Below are 26,694 nucleotides of genomic sequence, written 5' to 3' on the forward strand. Positions count from 1 at the left end.
GAAGTAGATGAAAGGAAGAGATAGAGAAAGATAGAGATAGAGAGAGAGAGAGTCTTTATCTTCTTATGTCCAAAGTCATAACCTCATTTCATCATATGCATCTTCTCTAAATATAGACGCAATGAGGGGTAGGGCTTGTACCTACAAATTTGGAAAACCATTGAGTCCACAGTAGCTGTAATGCAAGGCTCAGAATGTAGTCAGGGTAGGCAATGCAATTGCAGTAGTGTTAGTATGGGAATCTGGCCTTCAGATAGATCAGGAAATTAACTAAGGTTATCAGGATGCTGAGGGCTAAAGCTGGAGGAAAACTGGAGGAAGCATCTGCTGCTTCTTCTCTGCAAAACCCCAGCTCAAGTCCAACCAAAATAAAACAAAGTCAAGCCCCCTCCAAAAGGCCTTTTCACTGCCTTGATAATAATGGGCAAGATGGCTTCATGGCCACTGATTTTTAAGATACTTCAAAAGTGGGGGGGAATAAAAGCAAGTTACTCCTATAATCTGACTCAACAGTACACTTTTGGCCACCAAGAAGTATTTAGAGTTGGGTTCCTATCAACAGCCCATCAGTTCTTCAGTTGACACCACCTGCATGCTCTTTAATTCAGTTCTGTTCTCACACTGTCTGCTAGGAAACAGTAGATAGTGTGCTTAAACTCACAGAACCATCCCAAGTGACACACCTGTCTCAAACAGTAGATTATCATTGGCACTTCTGACCAAATGGCTATACGTCAGTGTTCCCAGGGCTCTCTCATTGGGTTTAACTCATGTTCTTGAGTGTCTTATGGGATTCAGAGACACATAATATTTATATCGGCTGTTTATTATAAGGATATTTCAAAGGACACTGGTGAAAAAATGTGAAGATGAGGTGAGGAATTTCATGCTTGACTGAGCTACATTCTAGAAACCTCCCAGGCACTCTCTGGGCTTTTAGAGTTTTTATAGTGGCTTTATTACTCAGACATGACTGATTAAATCATCGGCCATTGATGGCTGATTCAACACCAGTCCCGGAAGAGCTTAACAAGCCCTTGGATTTCCTATCCCTGACTTACTCATTACAGCTCAATGCAATGAGCAGAGGGCCCCAGCCCTCTAATCATGTCTTGATCTTTCTGTGACAAGCCTCATCTCAAAGCCTCCTAGGAGCTGCCAGCTCAAGTAACTCATTGATATCCAAAATATACTTAATACTTTGAAGATTCCAAAGATTTAGGAGTTTATCCCAAGAAACAGGATGAAGACCACATATATACTTCACAGTATCAAAGCCGTCTCAAATGTCCTTCTATGAAGGAGAATATTTTCCACTATCAATAATATCATGATTCTTCTTGTTAAATGCTATATTGTTCCTGGTATGTGTCTTGAATAGTTAGCTATTACAAATAGCCATTCTTACGACAAAACTGGCTAGAAATTGGGGTTCCCATTGCTCTCTATCTGGATTTGATGTGTATGTTTGACTAGCTCATAGAATTAACTTTTTTGGTTAGTATATACAATAATGTGTCTCGTTATGGTATTTTCAAACATAGATGTCATGACACTTTGCTCATGGTCATCCCCCAGTCCATTCAATCATTCTTGCTGTGGTTCTGTTAGATCTCATCTTCTACTTCCATAAGTAGATCTCCTTTTGCCTGTATCTATGCACATATTTGTACATAAATTTTATTATTATTATTATTATTATTATTATTATTATTATTATTATTATTTCTAATAATATGCAGGTGTGTGTATCTCTGTGAGGATGTGCATATAAATGGAGATCTTGTAGAGGCCAAAAGAGATATCGGGTCCCCTGGGGTTACATGTGGCTGTGAGTTGCCTCATGTGAGTGCTGGGAACTGGGTTTCAATCTTCCTCAATAATGTCCATGTTCTTAACTGTGGAAGCACCTCCAGTCCTGTGTATATGTGTGCATATATAAAGCTAACCTCTATATGAAAGAAAATAGAATGTTTTTACATTCTTATCTCTTCATTATTCTTTTGTATCCCTTTAAGCCCCAACCACTGTTACCCTAAATAAAAATTCATACCAAATACTACCATATTGATAAAATCAGTATTCTTTGTATTTTAAAGTCTTTCTATATATTCATCAGACTCCTTTGTGGTAAATAAATTGGGTTAGGAAATCCATGAGTTGTAGAGTTCTTCATCTCTACAACCCAGGGAGGTTCTAAAACCATGGATGAGTGAATAGATCATAAAATCTAAACTGGTTATAGACGAGATCGATCCGTTTCCTGTGAGTGGAGCCTGTCCAGCAGGTGCACTGGTATTCTCTTCACACACCAGCCGGCCAAGGTCAGTTGCTGCATGCAGTCTCCTGACTTTGAATATGTTCGTGGGAATTTGGATTCTGGGCAGAGCAGATGGCACTACTAGGTCCTTATCAATCCTATCCATATATTATATCTGAAGATAGGAAGTGGACGCCATTGGGGACTTCTGATACTTTTCTAAATGCTCTGAGCCTCAGCCCCAGTAGAAGGGGCTGCTAGAAACCAACAGGACAATCAAACACATCAAGAAGCAGCCCAATGCTGCAGTCCTACCTAGTCATCATGGAGAGAAGCAGACCATAAACATAGCTGGGCCAAATTGTAGTTCACATCTAGCCTGCCATCTAGTCCTTCATTCTTTGACGTTCTCTCTTATCCCAAAGAGATTTTTAAATGACTTGCAATTGCCAAAACCTCTTAACTGATTTCTAACTCAGTTGCTAACAAACAAACAAACAAACAAACAAACAAAAAACCCAAAACAACAACAACAAACCCACAATTCCTGCCTTAAAGGAAATAAGATAGTTTATTATGGAAATGAATAAGAATGGCCTTGGTCTAGGAACAGATTCAGATAACCCTAAATACTATATCCCAATATGGTAATGATTTTATGACGTTTTCCTAATAGCAGAACTAAAAAAGCTATCAATCTAGACATTACATTAGAGCTGTTGGTAGAAACTCCAGGCAGCTAGGTTAGAGAAAAGCAGAAAATAGCACCTTAGGCCTCAAATGTCATTTGATGTCACTCTGAGCTTCTGGGTTAGTGGAAGCCGAGCTCTGTGTGTATCCTAAGATGATTTCTTGAACAGTCTCAAGAATGGTAGGTCGCACATAGAGCTGGGAAATAAATGACTACTTATAGACATAAGTTTGGCTTCCAATCTGTAACATTTTAGATCTTTACAATTAGTCAATCTGCATGCCTCGTAGAATGTTTGACACAAGTGTGCCTGCTTTTTTATTTGTTTGCTTGTTTTGTTTTCTGGAAAATGCATTTCCCACAGCCAACATGCAGGTCTGTTTGGAAAATTAAACAAAATAATACATGGACAATTTAAAGCCAGCATTTGCCACATAGTAACCTCCCAATAATCAATATGCATGATTTTGAGATGGAAATGTAACTGTGTGATAGGTCTGTGATTACAGACTTGAGGTAAAAAATGCCCCTCACTTGCATTCTTGCTTAAAATGGATGCGCTCTTGGCTAAAGTCGAGCTTCTGTGGAAAGTTTACAGTTCCCCGGTGCCATCAATAAGGGATTCACTATTTCATTGGTTTGGCACAGCAATCCCTGGAAAGGCATTAGGATTTGGGAACAGCAGGTGATTATGGATGGGGCTAAATTATTTACTTCATCAGAGTGTCTCTGGACTTTATCATGCAGCCCTGTCACAGGAAGTTGTACATAAAGATGAATAATGGTCCCTTTAACTCAGGGAGCCGAAAGGTCACTGGGGCCGTGGCAGACACATGAAGTTGTGTTTGCTACATCCATCAAGAAGCAATTGTGTGGGGATGTGATGCACGGCAGACAGTGTGAGGGCGGACTTCCGCTGATTGTTTTGTATTCTGGTCAGGCTGGGTGTCCTGTAGCAGAGCAGTGACCAAGCTGCCAGCGGCAGGCATCTTGTACTTAACTTTGCAACTACTTCATCCTACGGAGGGGCGTTCCAGCAGAGGGGTTTGGAGAATTAAGTTGAGAGTGGTCAGTTGATGCACAAGTTCATGATTCTTGACTTAAGAAGGAGACACTTGGAGCTGGGGAGATGGCTCAGGAGAAGAAACATTTGCCACATAAGTGTAAGGACCTGTGCTTGGGTTCCCAGGACTCACATAAATGCCAGGTGGACAGGGTTCCTACATGTGATCTAAGCATACTTGGAAAGCTGAGACAGGAGATCCCCAGAACAAGTTAAGTAGCCAGCCTAACCAAATCAAGGAATTCTGGATCCAAATGAGAATGTCTTGTCTCACAAAATAAAGTGGACACTGAAGAAGAGGCTTATCAGCCTGCGATCGCCACCCAAACGCCCACACATAGCACATGTATGTGCTTACACACACACACACACACACACACACACACACACACTAAAATAAAGTAAGGAGAGACTGACTTCTCATGAGACCCCTGAGATTCCTGTGGCTAAGCCCAACTTCTTTGGGACACAGGTCTATAATTCTAGCTTCTTGGGAGGCTGACAGGAGCAACACCTTCAGAGTAGGCTGCAGAGCAGAGAGAGAGAGAGAGACAATGAAGACTAAGACCTTATGCCTTGTGTCAAAATAGAAACATAGTTTACAGGGGCCGTGTATGCAGCTCAAGGTAGAGCACTTGCCTAGAATGCATAAGTCCCTGGTGAGACCCTGAGTCCAGCACCTAATACCATAAATGGATGGTTGTGGGTGGACAGACAGACAGATAGATGGATGATAAATAGAAAAAAAAATAGCCATGCAACTTTCACAGTGTCAGCTTTTTGTTCATTTTGTTTTCTTTTGCCTAGATAATTCCTCTTCAAAGGCAGGGGATATCACTGTGGAGAATGGATTTCCTGCTCTGGGCCCTTTACCTGTTCTCCAAACTCCAGTCTTGTTTATGGATACCTGCATCTCGGTGCTAGTCAGACTCAGCAAATGTGTTTTGTTTTGTTTTTTTTCAAATGATTCAATGCCAAGGGGTGTTGAAGATTTGGTGGCATTGGTTGAAGCTTTCTGCTTACTGGAACAAAAAAGGACTCAAAGATGATGGAGAGAGGAAAATTTCCTCCCTCTATGATTTAAGGGCATCCAATAATCCTTTCTTATATTGCATAAAGGATGTCTTGGACCATCTGAAAGGAGATGTCATACCATCATATAGAGTCTATACTTGAGGGGAAACTCAGTTCCCTTCCACCTCCAACTTCTTATTCCCTCCATCTATTATTCCTAGTGATCACTTGATTGATCACTTAGACCTCCCCTCAATACCAGGGATCAAACTCAGAGCCTCATGCGTGCTAGGCAAGGTCTCTTCCACTGAGTTCTTTCCCACTGAGCTGAACTCTCAGCCTCCCATTTCCACCTCTTGCTTACTGGCCTGAGAGAAACTGGTGGTCATTAGAGCTGCCCATCCACTACTTTACACTCTGCAGAACCTCCAGGTACTGATTCAGAAGCATTGACATTTCACTCAGAAAATTACTGGAGCCTGGAAGCGAGCCAAGGAAGTAACCCCTGAGACTCCCTCTGCCCAACCCTGCTAGCATGGGTTGGGCCCTGGAGAGCATTGCCCTCCCCAGCGGAAGGAAGCCTCTGCCTCCCCCTCTTCCTGAGGGCTGACACCATTCCAATGAGTAATGTTTTGAGACAGATGCAAAATCAATGGCACAAGGCTCACGCCGCTCTGGTTATCTTCTATTCTTTATCATTCAAGCTCCCCTGGCTTCCCCGGATGAGAGTCTGGGGAGAGATTCATCTTCTCCCTTGTTTCTTATTAGCACACTGGTGTAGCCACAGGGACAAGAATGACAGATATTTCTAGACTGTCATGGGGGAGATAGAAACAAAAACTAGCTCTTTGAAGTACCTGACAACTTTTTGGAAAGACCCAAAGCGCTGTTTGTGGATTTAAAAAAAAATAAAGTTTTAATTGTCATCTTCAATCTGCCTAGATTGTAATCCTTGCTGAAGATCGCTCCCAAGTGTAGCTTAAAAGTACTTTGAATGGTTGATGCCTGGGATCTCTAATGAAAGAGAGAAGAGTGTGTGCGCATGTGTGCATTTGTTCTCCCTGGAAACCCTCTAACACAGACCAGTGGTCTCTTCACCAAGACTCCTGCTCATTCTCCCTCCCAATTCCTAACATTTGTTGCTCCAGGTTTTCCCATCTGCCCTAGAACTTGTGTTCTTTCTGGATCAACTCCCTGAAAGCTGAGATTACAGATGTGTCCCACAATGCCTACATAAAAGTCCTTTTTTATGTTTCCTGTGTCCTGGTGACTCAGAAACAGTCCTATCCGTGTTCAGATATTCTTTATGCAGTGAAGATAGCTTCTGTGAATCAGCCATGACCCTGCCTGACATTGGTTTTTGATATTCTTATTACTTTTGGGTGCTGTATGCATTCACACGAGTTTGTGTATGTGCAAATATATGAGGAATGCTCGCACATGTGTGCAGTGTGTATATTCGTGGAGGCCAGAGAGAGATGCTAGGTATTCCCCCCATTTTCCTACCACCTTCTTTTGAGACATCGTTTTTTTTTTTATATTGAACTTGGGGCACACCCATTGGCTAAACTGCTAGTTGACCAGCGAGCTCTAAGGACTCACTCATTTCCCAAGACTGGAGTTAATAGTATGAAGCATTACTCCTTGTTTTTGTGTAGGTGCTGGGATTGGACGCCTGTCCTCATGCTTGCCTGGGAATCACTCTTTCTAGTGAGCCATGCCTCCCACCTTTATTGTGTCATCAGTTCTTTAGTATTCTCCTGAGTGACTTTAAGTCTTCCCTTCTTCTTTTTTTACTGTCAGATTTGGCACTCAGGAAATATCTGCAATGTACAAGTGGGAAATTGGGCCAGGATAAGCCACAGAAAGGAGAGTTTCAGTTGAACAACAATAAATGAATGCTCCAAATTATCAACTACCACATCGTCTTCACTAAAATTGTGTTTGCCTATGTAGCCTTATAGCTCCCTACTTGCACATTCCAATCGTAGGTTTTACTACTTGTAACTTCAACTCCTACTTTTAATGATGGTTCTTAAATGTTTTAACCTCTCTTCTAGCCCACAACCCACCAGAGGTAGTAGAAACAAAAGGATGCAGGGGAAGTGGACCTGTTAAGAAATGCTTCTTTGGAGTAAATCCCATCTGGATTGTCAGGAACTCAGCAGTTTAGTTCACAGGTCAGCAGTAGCAGCTTGATCTGCTCACAAACACTTTGAGGGTATACCAGCAGTCCAGTTTGGTAGTGTCAGGATAGCAGCAGTGGTGGCACAACCTAGCAGAAACAGCCAGGCCTGAGCCAGATTGGCATGAGCCAACAGGAAGGACAAGGGCCAACAGGAACACCAGGAGAAGTTCTCAGCTGTGCCTCTCTCACTGAAGCAAAGATCAGCAAAGACTCAAGACCAACAAGCATTGTACAGCAAGCTCTACAGGCAAGCCCAACCAAGCCTCTGCCACTGTCCATTGAGTCCTATTTATACTCCCTCCAAGCACCACGTGTCCTCTATGGGTCTTGCCTCACTATCTATCTTGCCTACTAGCATGTGAGTCTGTCTCAGTTGACATCACTCTGTCAAACAGTTGAGTCCACAGAAGCAACAAGAAGCTGTGGTATACCACTAGAATTTTTTCTTTTTAGTGTGTTTCTCTCTATGGAGTCCTGACAAATGGAGCTCAGCTATGCAATGTAAGGTAGAACAATACATGTGTGTTGTTAGCAAAGAATCATTCATCGATGCATCTTTTCTTGTGGTTGCTTTAGCAGAATATCCTCTCTGCTGTGTCTGCTTCATCAAAATGTTCCTTCACGTGTTTGCCCCAACAAAACACTATCCAACACAACTGACTTTCCAAAGAACTCTTAAGTTTCCACTTTAACTACTACCATTCATTTTGTTGGAGATGTCCCCAACTTAGCACTTCATATCTTTTCTAAGCTATCTCTTCTTTCCTACCTCTCTTATCAAATAAAACACCATTAGTCTTTTTTCTCCGAATGCTATTATGTAGAGTGTCTCACATGAGGACCTGGCTTTAAATTCCAGCACCTATGTAAGTAAGTAAGTGTGTGTGTGTGTGTGTGTGTGTGTGTGTGTGTGTGTTTTACACTAGTAGACACCTGTAACCCTAGCACTGGTGTGCGGAGGCAGGTGGATTCCTAGAGTTTGCTGGCCTGTCACTGTAGCCAAATTGGCTAGCTCCAGGTTCAGTGAAAGACTATCTCAAAAAACAAGGTGAAAGAGGAAAGGGCTCAACTCTCTCCAACCCTTTCTGTACTTCTTTCCAAAGAATTCAGGCCTTTCCATATGGTATCACAGCTAGAAGACCACAAAAGCACACTAATATGCTGGAAGCTTTGTATGAAACATCTGGACACCGTGGGGCCTTTTATTCGTGCCTTCAGCTCCTGTATTATGATTACCATAATCTGAAATCAACCATGATCTGAAAATACACCCCAGGCTATAAGATGGTTAAAGAGGACAGAGGACATATTCATGGAATTTTTATTATCATATACTGTTGTGGTTGTTCTATTTAATTGTTAGATACTGACAATTTCTTATTTGTGCCTAATTTATAAATTAAACTTTAGTGTGAGACATTTTCATGCATTTTAGAAACATGCTCATGCTATAGATGGTCATTCCCTGGATGTCCCTGTTGGATAAGGGAAAGTATTGTGTTTGGACACTTCTGATGGTTACTCACCTTACTCATCTTGGAAGGCTGGGGTTCTGTAGACTTATCTTTACTTTTCTGATAATATGAGTGTGTATGCCCGTGGGAGGGTGTAGTCACACAGGAGCACATGGCCTTATAGTTCCTCATCATTTCACATCCACACAGATATACACTTTGTCCAGGGTCTGAGTTTTCCACAAGTTTGGCTCTGTCGTTTTCAGCTCTCTGTGCATCCCAGAAATATAATGCTCACATTAGGGAGTGAAACAGATGAAGAGGAGGACAGAGAGATGAGAGACTCTGGCAGCCTGATATACATAAACACCAGGAGACAAGGACACAGCAATACTGATAAACGGTGAACCCGAGGGCCTTTGCCTTTTATGTAACACTCCTGTCTGCAGCCCTGGAGGAATGGGGAGAGTTCTGGCTTGTTACTTCAGTCCTCTACAGTGTCTCTGCGAGGGTAGGGAGGTGGTTCTGCTGATATTCTAATTTTGTAGATGATAGTTCTAGAGAATGGACAAGGCAGGCAGGTTTCTCACCATCATAAACCCAACACAGATATTCCTTGGGAAAACTGGATACAGGAGAGCTAGTAGAGGCACAGGCCTCTAGGTAAGTAAGCTGCTCTTAGCAATGACTCATCAGTCTCTGAATTCCACTGCCGTTGCCCTGACTGTGGTCCTGGCCTTGCTTATGTTGCATGGTCATGGAAATTAGCTGCACATGCAGGGAGGGTATGAAAGTTCTTTCTGACCAAATGAAAGCAAGGAGGTATAAGGCTTTCAAGCTAATTCATACCCAACCTCCGGACCTCTCCAGACCTTAAAGATCTACTTAGTCACAAGGGCAAGGTGGATGAAGACCAGGACATCAGGCTGTGCTGATGTCTAGCTACATGAAACCCTAGCTGCCTTGGCTGCCTCTTCTGTGTTTCCAGCTACAGCACATAGTCCCTTTTCCCTTTTACTAGGAAATATATCTTTAAATCCAGTGGTTAGTTCCCAGAGGATGAGATGACTACTAGGAAAAATGTTCTAACCGATGCCTCACAGCTAGGCAGGCGTTTACATTTTGCAATGCAATTATGAGGAGGAAATGGAGAGTTCTTTCCTCCTGTTTTGCCTCTTAGTATTGCCTAATCATCTTGCAAAAACAATTTGACTTGTGGTTTTCACCTAACTTCTATTCTAAGCACATGTATATGATGGTTCTTGGCATATTTAGCTGTTTACGACACTTGTTTGGGGAAACATTCTTTTATTTCTCGGTCTATGTTGCTTTCTTGCCCCCAAATGCCTCCTCGGAGGGACACTCTAGCATGGGACAGTGGAGAACTGTGAGATTTGCCGGGTGCAGACTCATCTTCTCCCCTCTCTGACCTCCAAGCCTGGGATCCCATTATCCATTTCATTCCTCTCTTTAATCTACAATTTCACCTGTAGACAACCGAGACACTGTTTATTCTACATGAGTGAATCATGACCGGGCAGTCAATTTATTTCCCTTAGAAGAATGAGAAGACCATTTCCACATGATAGATCTGATCGGACATCAGCACCTGAATGGATGGAGCTGAAGGTGAGGGCCGTGCCTTGACAGCACAGTGTTGTTTCTCTCCCTAAACACAGGTAGACACGGTTGGGGATTTAGCTCAGTGGTAGAGCGCTTGCCTAGGAAGCGCAAGGCCCTGGGTTCGGTCCCCAGCTCCGAAAAAAAGAACAACAACAACAAAAAAAAAAAAAACACAGGTAGACACGGCGAAGAATCTATAGTCACCTCTCCACGCACTGACGGTGAAGAATAGCCCCAACACAAATACGGAACTGTGCAAACGGACAATTGCTTTTAATGCGGGTCGTTTAATTATTAGAACCACCAGTTGAATTCTGGCAAACAAAGGCTTGCTTGACTATACTCTGCTTTCCAATAATGGCTCATGGGAACTCATTTCTGGCCCATTCCCTGCCCAAATCTAATGCCTAATGAGCTAAGTTGTTCAGAATCTCTTGTTAATGGAGTCCTGGCCACGGCAGGTTTCTTTGGTCTGAATTACGTGGACAATTGCCCAAATTGCCACTCTGTTTTGTTGGCACGGTCACAGTTCACTAAGAGTCTATCTCTCTGAGGCTGCTTTAAAAAAAGATTTGGCATTTAATAAAAGCACTTCCTTACTTGTGTAACAATTCGAGCCATTTAGATAATTAAGACAGAGTTCCTTTGAATGTTCTAACTATGTTTTAAAAGTTCTCTTACCATTCTAAAATCCCATTTAGGTTATTTACACATTTACAGGAAATAAAGGGATAGGGCCGAATCTGGAATGCATGGGGTCAGCAAAGGAGGATGGTTGTAACTGCCTAAAGTGTATTTTGGACATGTTTTTACTTTTTGTCTTGGTCTTTTTTAAAGTTTTCAACATCCACCTCCTTTTCAGCGTTGCTAAAACCATAACTGCAAGCCAACCACATTTGTTTCCAGTTTCGTTTATTTCTGGTTTCCAGTGTATGCACCGGGGAATTGAGTAGTGATCTAAAAATACCGCCAAAGGTAGATGGATAAATGAAAAACCTCAATTAGCTGTCAGCTTGATCATTAGCTTCTGACTTCAGCCTCTCAGTGTCTGTCTCCCCCTCCCTCTCTCTCTGACATGTGTCATGCATAGACTTACTGAATAGAATCACTCCCAAGCTTTCTTCTCCTCTCATCATGAACTTCATTGATCTTAAGTGGCTTACTATTTTCAGAGAGATGTGTGGGTTTCTCATATGACTGAGCAAAACATATTTAATCTTAATTATGTTTGGTAGATTTTATTTTGTTTTGACATTTAAAGCAAGTCAACATTTGAACAGAACCATTTTCTTTGACAGTACAGTTTATCACCTAAAGCTAAAGGTAGGTTTCATTTTGTGACCCTCCCCCTCCCCCTCCCCCTCCCCCTCCCCCCTCCTCCCCCTCCTCTCTCTCTTCCCCCCTCCTCCTTCTCCTCCCCAGAGCCATCATGATCATCTGTACCCTTCCATAAAAACCAATGGGTTAGGTTGTTGGCTCCATCATTTATTTCCCAAATTATTTTCCCCTGCATTTGCTCTGCTGTGCCTTGGCTGAAAGAATACTGACACAGAGACAAGTGACCTGGGATCCCACGGCTGACACGTCAATAAATAATTGTGATTTCTCAGCCTCGATTTCCTCAATGCACTATGATGGGTTACAGAATGATGTCTAGGGACTCTTTTTACCTTCAGTGGTCATATAATTCTACTAAATAGAGAGAGTAGTCTTTTCCTGTTAAAAAAGAAAAAAAGAAAACTATATAGGCTAGAAAGGCAAAAAGGGAGGAAAAGAAAGCAAACTCAGGGAGTAGAGGCCAGTATCTGTTGAAGTGTTTATAATGTTGGAGTCTTTAAGGTTGATAGAGCATGACAGCAACAGACACAGTGCCTGGTGTAGACAACAGCTATAGGCTTCAAGCTTTATCTATAATTGTTAGAAGTCAAGGAGAGACCGGAAGTGTTTTTTCAGTGTAGGTAGCAACTAGAACACTTTTCTTTTCCTCCTCCTCCTCCTCCTCCTCCTCCTCCTCCTCCTCCTCCTCCTCCTCCTCCTCCTCCTTCTTCTTCTTCTTCTTCTGTGGATATGTCAACAAAACAGTTTCTGGGATTGAGCAATAGCTGACCAGTCATTGAGCTTCAGAAATGCTATGCATCTTCTTCAAATTAGGTGCAGTGAAGGGGAACTTCAAATTAAGAGAGCAACTGGGTTATTGTTTCCTGTGTTTCTGGATTTCTTTACTTAGTCTTGGGGTAAGACATTTCTCATATCACCTGCTCTAATTATTAAATACAGCTCCCACCATGTTTGATTTCCCCCCTCCCCCACCACAACATGTCAGTCAAGTAGGGAAGGCCTGCCCTTGATCTCCCCTGGGTTGAAGGTTTTACTATTCATATTTGTTAGGCGCATGTTTGAGGAGTGCTTCAGCAACTGTTCCTTCCTAGGGAAGCAAGGCTGTGTGTGCCTTGAGGGTTACTATTGCCATCCATGCCATGGGTAGTTCTCACATCATTTGGATAGAAATGGACAGTGCACATGGATGGTCTTCAAGAGGTCAAATAGAACAAGGCCTGACTGGCTTCGAGGTTCTGATTTGTCACCACACTTTGGAAATGTAAACAGAATAAGCCCAGACTTACTCTAGCTCATAGAATTATCTGGCTGAGGACCTAAGGTCCCCAAGCCAGGACTTGTGGCCGTGCCTTTCTCCCCATGGTTCATTTGTGGGTACACATTTAGGCAAAATATTTGTTTGGTCTCAAACAAAGGAGGCCACTCTTCTGTCTAGTGCATGAAACTCTGAAATCATTTGGGAGATCTTACTATTCTGAAGGACCTCCCTGTTGGCAGCAGTTCCCACTGAAAGCTCGTATGAGCTCTAATCCCCTTGATTTGGGGGAAGAGGGTAGCTGTGAGCAGGAAGTTTGTTGCTGTTGGCCAGTTGATCCTAGCAAGAATCTTGTTTCATAGCAACTTATTCTCTATTCTCCTGTTTTCAGTTCTCTTTAATGTAACCACTCTAGATTACTTTTAAGTACACAAAGTTGTGAACGTTTTAGATCCCTCACCCTATCTTTAGAGGGTTCTGGCAAAGATGAAGATATGTGCTGATGAAATGCAGGTGAAGAGCCACTGAACGAGAGGTCTTTTCTTGATCCAGTGTGTTGGCAGCCTAGTCTACCTTAGCCCCTCCTCCGAGAGGTCACCATTGCTATTTCCCAACCTTGCGTGCCTTTCCCTCCTTCATTCCATTGACTCAGTTTGGGATCTCCACAGTTGGTTCTCCTTTCACTCTGAGATGAGGGGGAAGCACACGGTGGGCTACAGTTATTATTTGGCCTGTGTGTCTCTCCTATTTGGAGGCAAGAGAGTCTTCTCCTTTTCCTCCTCCTCCTCTTCTTCTTCCTCCTCCTCCTCTTCTTCCTCCTCCCCTTCCTTCTACTCCCCCTTCTTTCTTCCTCTTCTTTCTCCTCTTCCCCTTCCTTCCTCCTCCTCCTATTCTTCTTTCTCTTCCTCCTCCTTCTTCCTCCTCCTTCTCCTCCATCACTGCCTCCTCTTCCTCCTCCTCTTTTGAGATAGGGTTTCTCTGTGTAGTCCTGGCTGCCCTGAAACTCACTGTATAGAATAGACTGGCCTCAAACTCAAAGATCCTCCTGCCCCCTGCACTCCCTGCCTCCTACCCCTGTCTCTTGCCCATGACTCCCTAGTGCTGGGATTAAAGGCAAGCACCACCACTGTCTACCTGAATCAACATGTTCTTTAATGCTACTGTAGTGCATAGCACAAAGAAAAATTTGAACATTGTGATTGGTTAGGTGAGTATGTGAGGTACTGACCACTGCCATGATTGATGGAACCATGACTTTTATGGGTCTATTTTTGGAGTTTTGATCACCCAAATATGATTTCTTGATGGAAAAATGATAGTAAACCTTTTTTCTATATTGTAGTTTTTCTATGTTAGGAGTTTTTCATCCATTTTTCTATTACTTTACATTTTTGTCAGTTATCCATTTTATTTTAAAAAGGAAATGTTAAGATTTTAAAGTGGTAAAGGGTCATTCTCCCCAACCTGTCTCTTTCTCATTGTGAACCACCTATGTGACCAATTTGATATCTGACATAATCACAGTTTTGGAGTTTTAAAAGGTCAGCTAGAAATTTCATGGCCAAAAGAGAAGCAGAAGTATTTTGAACAAACTTTAGAAAGGTTCTTTGTTTATTTGTTTGTTTATTTGTTTGTCATTGATGTGGGTTCAGACCTGAGTCGTCATTGGATCTTCTCATATTGATATCTCACAGCATTTCTCCAAAGTGGGTGGAGTTTCTGGGTTTTGGTCTGTTTGCAACAAATGGGGATTGTAAAACATGTTCACTGGAGATGCAGGAAGGCCCAGTGAGTTCCTCAAGCTCTCACTGTGATGGGCACAGGAAGGGACAGCCTAGCTGCTGGATGCATTCAGCGGACACAAGAATGGATAGCTGCCTCATCCTCTACCCTTTTCAATATTTCAGGGAAATTCTCCAGAAATGGGAAAACTTCCTACTTTAGCATGAGCTTTCTGGCCACAGGCCTGTACAGCATGGACAAAAGCATCCCTTCTTATGTGGAGTTTGAAGGGTAGCAGGAGATTATATTAGTTACATTTTTTTTATGTCTGGGATAAAATGCCCTGACACAAATGTGACCTAAAGCAGAATCATGCCCCACTTAATGATAGAGGTATAATTATGTTCACCATTGTATCAATACCTTCTGAGAAAGGTGTTGACTATTATAGTGTCATACTGCAAAAGAATGGAAATCACTCCCTTCTGTTTCTCTTTAATGGGATGTTGACAATTGTCTTATCCCCATGAGTGATTCTTTGGCCAGTGTACTTGGCGATGCCCAAAGAAAGGAGCTGGTGAAGGCATTGATTTGGCAATGTAGTACCCAAACACCTCTACACTTCTGCACAAAGGGAGGTTGTTGCCATGCAGTTAACATAGGGTGACAGTTGAATCCCTCTTAGTCTTGGGCTTCTGAGCCTATTTCCTGATTGTCTAATATAATGATATTAGTGTGTGTGAGGAATCTGGCCAGGACCATATGGTAACACCATTGACTTGCTTCTTTGAAAATACTGGTCATCAGCCTTTCAGCAACAACTCTAAGCTTTAAGTCAGACTTCCTCTATGAAGAGGTAGGTTTTAAGCTTACCACTAGTATCTTCAGTGACTAGTCTTAACCATTCACTTTAGTTTTCCCTGGTCCCTTACATGGTCAGGGCAAACTTTTACTTGGCCTGAGTTCTTGAAGTTGTAAGTATATGAATTAACAGACCTGGTTTTAGTTGTGGTGGCTTGAAACAGAATGAGTCATAGCAGCTTATATATGTGAATGTTTGGACCTCAATTAATAGAACTGTTTGGGAAGGATAGGAGATGTGGCCTTGTTAGAGGAGCTGTGTCACTTGGAAGGTTGGCCTCAAGGGTTCAAAAGCCCATGCCAAGTCACAGTGGTTCCTTCCTACCTTATGCCTGCAGAACAGGATGTAAGCTCTTAGCTATTACTCCAAACCCATGCCTGCCTGCCCGCCCACCCACCTGTCACAATGATCATGAACTAACCTTCTGAAACTATAAATAATGCCCAATTAGTTTCTGCGCAGTAACTAAACCATCGAAGAAAGTGAAGAGCTACTCATAGTTTTCTGTTCTTAAAACAAACAAACAAACAAACAAACAAGACCAACAAATATTTGTTGAGAACTCACCTTGTGCCCAACTATGGGAATGAGTAAGGAAGAATTTCTCATATAAGGAGGGGTAAAATCTACTGGCATCCTTTGACAAATATTTAGTGAACATGGACATTGTTTGTGACCTTTGAACTTTCCTGGCAAATAAGAGTGATATCTTTCTTCATGCTGTAGAATTTACAGTCCAGAAAACAATTGAGACAATTGAAAAGGTAGTAATACTAAAGATGTGCTCTGATGGGGACCAAGAGATACCCTGGAAAGGCATTTCACAGACAGAGCTCTTAAAAACAGGGTCTTAAGCAAAATCAAAGACAAGAAATCAGGGACAAAGATCAGAGGATGGTTTAGAGAGACAACTCGAGGAAGAAAAGAATGTTGAGATATCTATGATCAGGAACTTGGAAGAGGAATGTTTATTTGTGTGTGTGTGTGTGTGTGTGTGTGTGTGTGTGCGCGCGCGTGTGTGTGTGTGTGTGTGTGTGTGTGTAAAATAGCAGGGGCAAGGACAAAGATGTGGGGAACAGAGTGTCCCCAAGAGATACTGCTACCTGGTCTGGTTAAAAATGCACAGGGGTGAGGTTATTTCAGGTAGGTTGGCGAGCAAGCAGCTTTCAAAGGTATTCTTAAGAGCTTTTCAAAAGCGATTCATACCTAAAGATGAGGTATTTTCCGAAGGTGTTGAATTGGGATTATGGACTTTTATATGCTTACTCCTTTTTATCATCTCTTTTTAATTTTAAAAGTTATGTGAAAAAGTGTGTGTGTGAGTGCAAGTGGCTTTAGGAGCCTGGTAAGGGTGCCTGTTCCCTCAAAGCTGGAATTACAGGCAGTCATGAGCTGCTGGAAGGAGGTGATGGGAAGCCAATTCTTTAGGAACAGTGTAGTTTCTAGTTGAGCCAACTCTCCAACCCTTCTGCCTTCTGTTAGACTTTGCATTCCTCCTCCTCCTCCTCATTCTCCCCCTCCTCCTCCCCTTCATAGATTTGTGCATTTCTTTTTATGTGTATACATAATTTTGTTATTGTTATCATCAAGCCATTTGATATAAAGTGTGGAGTGTAGTCTTAAAACAAAATAGGATTTTGCTCATGTTTATTCTCTTACATAAAATACCACACTAAGGTACTCGCCCTCCAGTCAATTATCAAACGTTCTGCCCCACCCCCAGAGTCCCCTTTAAGGAATGTCTTCCCCTACTGTCTTGTCTCTGTCTCCCCCTGAATCTCTGAGCCTGAAGACGAGCGGCTGCTGAATAGCCAGGTTGCTTGGAGAAAAGAAACAAGTTTAAACAACTCCAAAGTTATTCACGGTCTCTGCTGGGTTGAGGCCATCTGTGCTTTTTGCTCACACATAGCTCAGGACCTGAAAGAAAATGTTCTCCGAGGCTCCCGAGAAAATGACATAAAATGAATCCATTCTCCTGTCCGAGATCATAATGAAACTAGAGAAGAGGCACAAAATCAATTCATTCTCATTATAATTTTCTGATTGTCGTCTGCCCCGTTTGTTCGGATGCAGGTCTGAAGGCTCAAATTGGTCTTTGGAATTTTTAAGGAGCCTTTTTAGCCCCTTAATATTGGCTTATCAGTTCCAGTAATTTCACCTCCCAGAGTGAAATTGGCTGCTAACGCTTAGAGGAAATCCGTGCTGTATTTCTTGGTCAGTTCTGCAGCTTGTCACCTACTAGACTATAGTAAATGTGCTTCTGTTGTTAGGGAGACAGCTGCCAGCCTGGATGCTTACCACAGGAGCACTGGTCCTTCCAAGGGCTCTTCCGAGCAGACAGCCTCTGTGAGACATTTACCTATTTTCAACTTGCATAATACCTTAGATTGACTGTTTAGAGAATGTCTTCCCAGTTGGCTGTTAAGATAAAAGAGAGAATGCAGGCTTACAAGTGATACTTTCATTTTTTCCTTCAAGGCTTCATAAAGATTAAGAAGGAAGAGAAAAGGAAGAAAGAAAGATGACTGAGTTTCAAGGCAATTGTCAACTTCATTGCATTTCTCTCATGTTACAAAGTATCCTTGGGATATACTTCTATAAACTTTGTATAAAGGGTTGCTGTGTTAGGGGTCAGGAATATGACCCACTGGGTGAAAAAACATGTGTCCCTCCAGCCCGATAACTGGAGTTCAGTTCTGGAACACACGTGCAGAAAAAGATGAATCTGTAATCCCATATTTTCCACAGAGAAATAGAACTGTCTCCTCCCCACAGATCCTCCTGTGCCCTCGTAATCCTTCTAGGTCAATTAGCCTGAAGCAGGCAACACAGAGGCGAGCGACAAGAGAGACCCTGCCTCAAGCAAGGTAGAAGGCAACTCCTCAACTTTGACCTTTGACCTCCACACGTGCACAACCATATTCTCTCTTCTCTCATGCCTGCCTCATCTACACACATAAAACACGTACGCCGGTCAAGAAAACTTTCTCCTAGTTGTTAAAATAATGCAAATTATTTTTAAAACCATTAAAAGAAAAATTACCTACACTTTTACCAACCAAAGACGATGATTTATGATTTAGTGAGTCTGTGTGTTTTTTTTAAATCACTCTTTACTTCATGAGTTTGAAATAGTGTTGAGTATATATTCTACATAAAAACTTTACAATGACCTTTTCACTTAGTGCTATGTAAACTTTAATAAGCATCTTCGTCAGAGGTTGTCAAGCAGCCTCTAGATGTGTCACGGGTTATCATTTCTCATTCAGGAAGTTATTTTTTTCTTCTTTCCTTTAAGGATTGTGGCCAACTGCTTCCACATGCATAGCAAGTCATTTTCCTAGGATGTCAGAGATTTGAAAAAAAAAGGCTCTCTCAGAACAATTTATATTCCCACTAGTTGTGTAGCAAAGTGCTTATCTCACTGATCATTTGCCAAAACAGAATGTGTGCATGTCTCTGTGTGTGTGTACAAACATATATGTATATATGTATGTGATATATATATTAATTTGATAAGGAGAAATATGCTAACTTATTTTAAAATTGTTATTCTTTGCTTAGTAGTGAGGCTGAACAATTTTCCATGTTTGCTAGCTGTGTGTATATGTATGTAAATTTTCAGTTTATGTCCACATGCACTGTTGACTGCTAGTCTTAGTATTTTCCTAGATTGTATCAGAAGTAACAATCTAGCCTGCCTACACTAGTTCTTATGTTTGCAGTTTGAAAAAATTTATAATATTTTTTACATTTTACATGAGTTACATTTTTTCCTTCCCTTTTAAAAAATCATTCTTACTGATTTTTTTTAATCTTCCAAAACTCTGTTTTTCCTAGAAGCACATCTTACATTTCTACCGAAGTTGATTTTGTATTTCTTAATTTTTTTTCTAATTTTTTTCCATTTGGTTTCATTGTGGACGAGGAGTTCCAGATGAACTTCCAGCAAAATTGTTAACCAAATAATTATTCCATCGATAATTAGTGACTGGTTCTATGTTCCCAATGAAACTGTGAGGCTCCGTATGTTTAATCCTAAATTTCTACGTAGACTTAGATGAGTTGCTGGAGTCCATGCTCTGTGCCCCTGATCTGTTTGGTGTTAGAGGCACTTCTAGGAACCCGAACTTCGTCTACGACCTATGATAAAAAATAACCCCTATCCCCTTCACTTGCTTTGAGGTAAAGTTATTTTTAACTGTCTACTGTGGCGAAGAATGTGAGAATCAGTTAATCCTCTTCATGATTTGATTGGACGGATTAGTGTAAACCGACACAGACACTTAACATCCTTCAGAGACTCAGCTTGTAAGCCTATGTCATAGGCATCCTTCTTATTCCCAAATGCTGCTCTTTGGATCACTTGGTGATTTTCAGTCACCCTGAGTGTTTGGGGACAACTCTAAAATGAAATGAGTCATATTGCTTAGAATGCCAATTAATAATTTAGCACTAATGAGAAGGGGTGTTTGGAAACTAGGTTGGAAAAGCATAAAACATCATTGAATGTAAGTCAACAATGAGCGGACAAATGGACAGACGGATGGATGGATGGGTGATTGTTGCAGATGGATCAGTAAAGCAAGAGATCTGGCCTTCCCAAACACAGTGCTGACTGTAGCTTGGAGATAACGCATATCATGTCTAATCAATCCATATATATTACCCAGAACAAGAAAAATAAATGTTCAATGGGTTACACTAGACACTTTATTTGAACTTTGTCGCATGTTATCTAATAGAAAAATCAAGTAAAAGGAAGGAAGAGACTTGCCTAGAGGTCACAAAGATGGGTACACCCAGATACAAATTCATGTCTTCTGAACTCAAGGCCTTTGCTATGACTGCAGTTCTTATCCAGGGCAGATCTCATGAATAAGATTTTGAAGGAAAGATCACTTCTATTGTCCCAGTGTCAACATGTCAGAAATAGTGTAGGCAATAAGGTTTTACTACCCAAAGACTATACATGGACTGACCCTGGACTCTGACCTCATAGGTAGCAATGAATATCCTAGTAAGAGCACCAGTGGAAGGGGAAGCCCTGGGTCCTGCCAAGACTGAACCCCCAGTGAACTAGACTATGGGGGGAGGGCGGCAATGGGTGGAGGATGGGGAGGGGAAGCCCATATAGAAGGGGAGGGGTTAGGGGGATGTTGGCCCAGAAACCGGGAAGGAGAATAGCAATCGAAATGTAAATAAGAAATACTCAAGTTAATAAAAAAATGGAATCCCACTAATTATTATTTACCCTTGTGAAAGAAGCGTAAGGTTAATTTCCTCCCCTCTATTCATGGAACATGGAAGTAAGACCACAACGTCTCATGGCATAAAGAAGTCTACTGGTGTGTGTTGCAGGATAAGAGGGTTTCATTATGATTAGGGTTCCTTCTCCCCCAGCCCCACACTTCATAGTCCATGTCAATAGTAATTGCATAGACGTTCCTCTCAAAGACTTGACCTGGCATCTAGTCTTCACAAGAGCAGCCCTGCTTTAATCTACTTTCCACTCCGCCACTCTCCATCCCCACAAGATCGTCTGATTATGGCAGATGCGGGGTTGTGAACTGCGGTTTACTTTTCTTAAAAAAAATGACATTAACGTTGCTGTAATCATTCTTTAGCTGCATATATTAGAGATTCCTTCCCCAGAGCCCCAAACACTTTGCAAATATGATCTCATTAACCCACACACCAACCCTCTGTGGTAGGTCAGCCGTCTTGGCAGCATTTGGGAATTGAATTATGCAAAGAGAAAGTGGTCTTTTCAGAGCAGCTCACCAGCTGGGGACGGGCTTAGGATTCACACGGAAGGCAAGAAGTGTACAAGGCCCTATATATCACCAGGTCTGACATCCTTATTAAACAAACAGGAAATTGAGGTGGAGAGTCACGCTAAACCCCGAAGTTCTCAGCCATGGTTATAGGCTTTTATTACTCTAGAAGCTTTAAAAGAGTACCATTGTCCAGGTTTTACCTCAGACCAATTTAATCAGAGTTCTTGGATCTTATCATATCATTAGTTTTAAAGGTTTCTTAGGTGAGTCTAATAAACAGCCAAGGTCAAGGTTTGAATAGATCACAGTTGACCCAGGAAAAGTAGCCCATGTATTACCTCAGTACAGTGGCTCTCCGTGGCTTCATATAACCACTCTCTACCATCCAGGGTAGTTTGTATTCTTGAGGTCTTAGCCAGGTGAACATTTTTCATATAGGAGCTGTTTGGGGCTGATCTCTTCATTCTGTACTTGATTTCATCCACAAAGGTATCATCAAAAAGAGACCACATGGCCAATCACAAGCCAGCTAACCGGAAAAAGTCAGCCACTAGTTGCTAGATTGACTTAGCCACTCCAGATAGAATGGCCTCCTGTGGGCTAAGTAGGATCATTGGTTTTGTATAGGTTGCCTTTTTTTAAAAAAAAAAAAAACCACTGTGGATTTGAGATAATATTCATTTTCTACCGTAAACTGATGCTTACAAATATTAGCCCTGTCAAAGGAAAAGTGAAACTATTTTTTTCTGGCATTATAAGGATTACAGAATCAGGCTTTCATCATAGCACCCATAGCAGGCACTCCATAAATGGTTGCATGTATGAAGCTCTTATTACCTTGGGGTAGTGAGACATCGGAGACAGTGTTAGTGGGCATGGATATATACATATTTATAGAAAAACTCGGCCACTGTGCAAGCACAGACCACTCTTTAGACTGCAAACTTGGCTACAATCAGATTGAGAGGATGAAACAATCAGGGTAACTCTCTTATCCTTAGACACAAAGTGGCACTGGAGCAAGTAACATTGGTTGAGGGGAAAGAATACAGAGGACATGCCTAAACTTGACTGTTTTCCCATCTGAGAAAGGAAACACTTACTTTTAAAGCTTTATATGTAGTCTTACTATAATGGATTTCTTGGGTCCTACTTCTTCACCCTCTAGGTTTTAAGCAGTAAACTTTCTATGTAATCTGGGGCCTCTCCCGTTTCTCAACTCAGTAGGTCTGTTTCTTTTGCTTCTATTATTTTTGACAGTGAATCTGCCTTATATGGTCCAACCTGGGCTCACTTTGAATACTCACTCCTACACCTTTCGTTTAGGAGCTGGGCTTGTGTCTAATTTCTGTTTCTCATGACACGCGAGTCCCTGAGTTCCTGTGTAACTGTGAAGTTCTTCAGTATTAGTATCACACAAATCAGAAAAATGTAGAAGGAAACAGAGTGACTATAACTCTCAGTCCCAGGGGTAAGTTGTTGGGAATCTGTCTCAACAGATTTGACACCAGACAAATCAATCCTTATTCCTGCCCCCTATGAAAGGTACCCTTTCTTGTGAAGAATGTCATCACAGTAGGTGTTGTTCTGTGTGACCAGAGCAGGACATATCTTGGAGGTACTCAGCAAGTTAATCACTAGTCACTTGAATCACATCCATACAGATGGATGAGCTAAGATATCTCACTTATCTGTCCCTAAAGATAGGACCCAGGTTAAAGACCAAATAGGATGCAATGAGGCAGATCCCTTGCTTTCAAGGGACTCTGTCTTACCAGAAGTCTGCAGAAAATAATGGTATTTTCATTCCCACAACTATTCTTTATGCCACACCAAATCATTATTGTCATACATTTTAACACGTATGTTGTGAGTATATGCATGTTTTCCTATGTGTGTAGGTACACATAAGTGTGGGTATTTATGTACCCATGTGTGCATCAAGGTTGATGTTGTGAATCTTCCTGAATGGCTTTTCCGCCTTATTTATTGAAGTATGATCTCTCAGTCAAACTTAGAGCTCCCCTACATGACTGGCCTTGTTAGCCAACTTCCTCTGGAAATCTCCTGTCTCTACCTTTTGAGGTAGAGCCCACTTGGTGCCCTTATGACTTTCTGGGGACTAGAACTCTGTCATCGTATTTGTATATCAAGTGTTTAAGTGATGAGCCATTTTTCTCACTCCTTAGAATATACTTGACAGAGGCAGAAACTCTATATGGATTTAATGAGCTTTACCATATTTATAGAAGAGTGACAGAAGTTCATTGGTGGCTATGTTTCCATTCTTAGGTCTGAAATATGAGTCATCAAGTCCCACCATTATTTCTTGGTTCTTGCTCCAAACACTGTATAAACACACACACACACACACACACACACACACACACACACACACACACACACACACTACCGGGGGAGGGGGGGGAGAGAGAGAGAGAGAGAGAGAGAGAGAGAGAGAGAGAGAGAGAGAGAGAGTGTTCTCACAGTCCCTGTTCTATAGACTATCCCTTTCTCTTTCCCTTCCTGGGTAGTCCTAACTGATCTTTTAAAACCCAGACTACACCTTAGTTCTTAAGTCTTGCTTTAATTTTTTAAGGCTACTTTTAATGATAGTTCTTAGATGCTTTAAGCCCCCTTTTAGCCTACCACCCGCTAGAGGTTGTGGAAAAGAAAGGATACGGGGAAGTAGACCTGTTTAGAAATAGTTCTTTGGAGCAACTTCTATCTCTGTGGTCTGGAAATCAGCAGTTCAGTTTACAGGTAGCAGCAGCAGCTCGATCCACTCACAAACATTTCATGGATGTATCAGTCCAGTTTGGTAGTGTTGGGTTAGCAACAGCAGTGGTACAACCTAGCAGAGACAGTCAGCCCTCAGCCCCAGCACGAATCAGCAGGAGAGATCAGGAGGAATGCCAGGAGAAGTTCTCAGCTGTACCTCTCTCAGTGAAGCAAAGATCATTGAAGACTAGAGACCATCAAGCATTGCACAGCTAGCTCTATAAGCAAGTTTAGCACAGACTCCATCACTGTCCATTGAGTCCTTTTTATACTCCTCCAAACATCACACATTCTTCATGGGTCTTGCCTCATCACGTGAGTCTCTCAACTGACATCACTCTGTCAATCAGCCCAAGTCCGAGGAAGTGGCAAGAAACTGCAGCATACCACCAGAAGTTTGTTGGTGAGTTTCTCTCTATGGCGTTTCAACATATGGAGCTCAACTACATGATGTAAAGTAAAGCAGACCAATACATGCATGTGGTTAGCAAAGAATCCTTCATCACATGTCCTTTCACATGCTTGCTTTGGCAGAAAATCCGTTCACTATCTCTGCTTCAATGAAACGTTCCTTCATGAGTCTGCCTTAGCCTTTCAACTGTGTCCATTTCAGGATAACACTCCTTAACATGCTTGTCCCAGCAAAATACCATCTAACACAACTGACTTTCCAGAGAACTCTTAAGTTTTCACTTCTTCATGGACCACCGATATTGCTTTGAGCTATCCAGAACTCTGAATGCTTCTTTCCACATTAGTTTATGTACAGGTTCAGAAAGTGTTTAGGCTCAGTATACAAAGTACAAACATGGGCCTTTGCCCTCTTGTACTCCTGAACAGATATTAAGTTTGAGAACTAAGTTTTGATTAATTAATTCATCTTTGCATCTCCCACCTTGTATTTTACATTTCACATAGAACATACTAGTATGTGGTACAATGAATGTATTTTAGGTGAATGAACCACCGTCAAATGGATCTCTGTGGTGCCACCATCAAATGGATCTCTGTGGCGTGTAAAATCTTGCTTGTGTCAGATTGAGACAGATATGGAACATGAGAAAGAGCTAGATATTGGGAAACACTTTTTTTTTCTTGGTTGAACGGGCTCCTCCCCCTCTCCCTCCCCTTTAAGAGCTCCTAGAGCAATCCCTAGAGCATCTTTTTTTTGTGTAAAATCAAAACCATTTACTTTTCACCTGGGTTATAGATTTCTGACATGGAAAAGAACCATCTGATCTGGGACTGTGGACCTTTTTATTGTGTACACTGATTTCCCAGCTTAGTGTGATACACACTAGTGCTTTCTAAGTGTTGATGCAGTAGATGACCCCAGAGCAGTCTCTGCATCGTTCAGGGGCGTTCCCTCGGACCATGTCTTTTAACATAGTTTGGCCTCACATTAAACATTGTGGATGCTATTTCCTCTCTTGAGAAGTTATTTGTTCCACTTCCTTGCCTCTGGTCTCTCCTTTACAAAAAGAATTCTAGGTTTTGTGTGGATGCTTTAGGGAAATGGAACGAGGTGGTTCCCATTTTTACATTATTGGAAATGGTCACTTGTGTTGGCTGTGAGTAATGTTAGGGCTGGGGAGGAGTCTTTGCTCTTTCAGGACTTTGTATGCGATACAGATGTCAGGGAAAGAAAGACTGAATGGAAGATGGCGGGGGGAAGAAACTAACCTATCTAAAAAAAAAAGACAAATGTATAAGGGAGTTCTCCAAGGGAAATACATATTGATGACATCCATCATTTAAAGAAAGGGACCCTCAATCATGCGTGGTTTCATTTTGTTTCCATTGTGTGAATGAGGGTACATGTGGATATGGCTATGGCGATTAACTTTTAAAGCCATCTACACATCAACATTGGAAAAGGAAGGGCTCTAATTTCAACTTTGTGGATGACAGAAGAAAAATCTGTCAATATCAATTCTGAACCATTTTTCTTGGGAATGGATACAATTTCCATGCTTTCTATTATCATTGGCTAGAAGGTAATATTCAGAGCCCACAGAGAAGGTGCAGGAGAGCAGTCCAGGTGGGGTCTGGGGTGAGGTAGGGGTGCTCATGGGGTCAGTCATCTTCCCATGGCAGCCCTGATTTTTCGTCCTAGTTGCTTTCTTTCTGGGTTGCTGCCTTGACTTGTCTAGATTGGGATGCCTCCTTCTTGTTTTACACATTTTTCCGAGTCACATCAGCCCCTACCTGTGTAACTCTCCTCTCTTAATGCAAGGTGGTGTGAAAGGTTACAGACAAATGGAACTTTTGTAAATCTAATCATCTTTCAAATGTACTCCGGAACTTTCTATCTAACAGAGGCCAGGCAGAGTCTGGGGCAAAACGAAATGGACTCTCACAATCTCACTTACATTCCAGCTTGTCTCTTCTGGAAGGTAATTTTTCTTTTAATCATCAATTTTCTTAAAGCTGACGTTCATGAAATAAAGTCTAGGTTCTGCAATTTGCAAAATGGCAGTACTCTCTGCCAGAATGCTCCTCCCTCCTCCCTCCTCCCGCCTCCCTCCTCCCTCCTCCCTCTTCCCTGTCAGATCAGGAAGCTTCTGGGATAGAACTTCTCCCTGCCTGTTATCTAACTCCTAAAACCAATACCAGACTGTGTGCAGAGCTAGGAGGGGGACAGACCAGGTAGCACTGGGGGA

General features: G+C 41.9%; 1 protein-coding gene and 1 long non-coding RNA gene across 5 annotated transcripts in view; both read left to right on the forward strand.

The window, feature by feature from the left end:
• LOC108351183 (uncharacterized) overlaps nucleotides 1-5,961 on the forward strand; it is a 98,678-nt gene extending 92,717 nt beyond the window's left edge. For all 4 annotated transcript variants that reach the window (XR_015622854.1, XR_015622851.1, XR_015622853.1 and 1 more), the window contains one exon: nucleotides 4,822-5,961. This is a non-coding gene — a long non-coding RNA (uncharacterized LOC108351183). The remainder of the gene's footprint in view (nucleotides 1-4,821) is intronic.
• Nucleotides 1-26,694, forward strand: part of Alk (ALK receptor tyrosine kinase) — a 719,717-nt gene that overhangs the window by 110,680 nt on the left and 582,343 nt on the right. The gene's annotated exons all lie outside the window — the stretch shown is intronic.

Source organism: Rattus norvegicus, chromosome 6 (genome assembly GCF_021556685.1).
Source record: "Rattus norvegicus strain SHRSP/BbbUtx chromosome 6, alternate assembly SHRSP_T2T, whole genome shotgun sequence".
Classification (NCBI taxonomy): domain Eukaryota; kingdom Metazoa; phylum Chordata; class Mammalia; order Rodentia; family Muridae; genus Rattus; species Rattus norvegicus.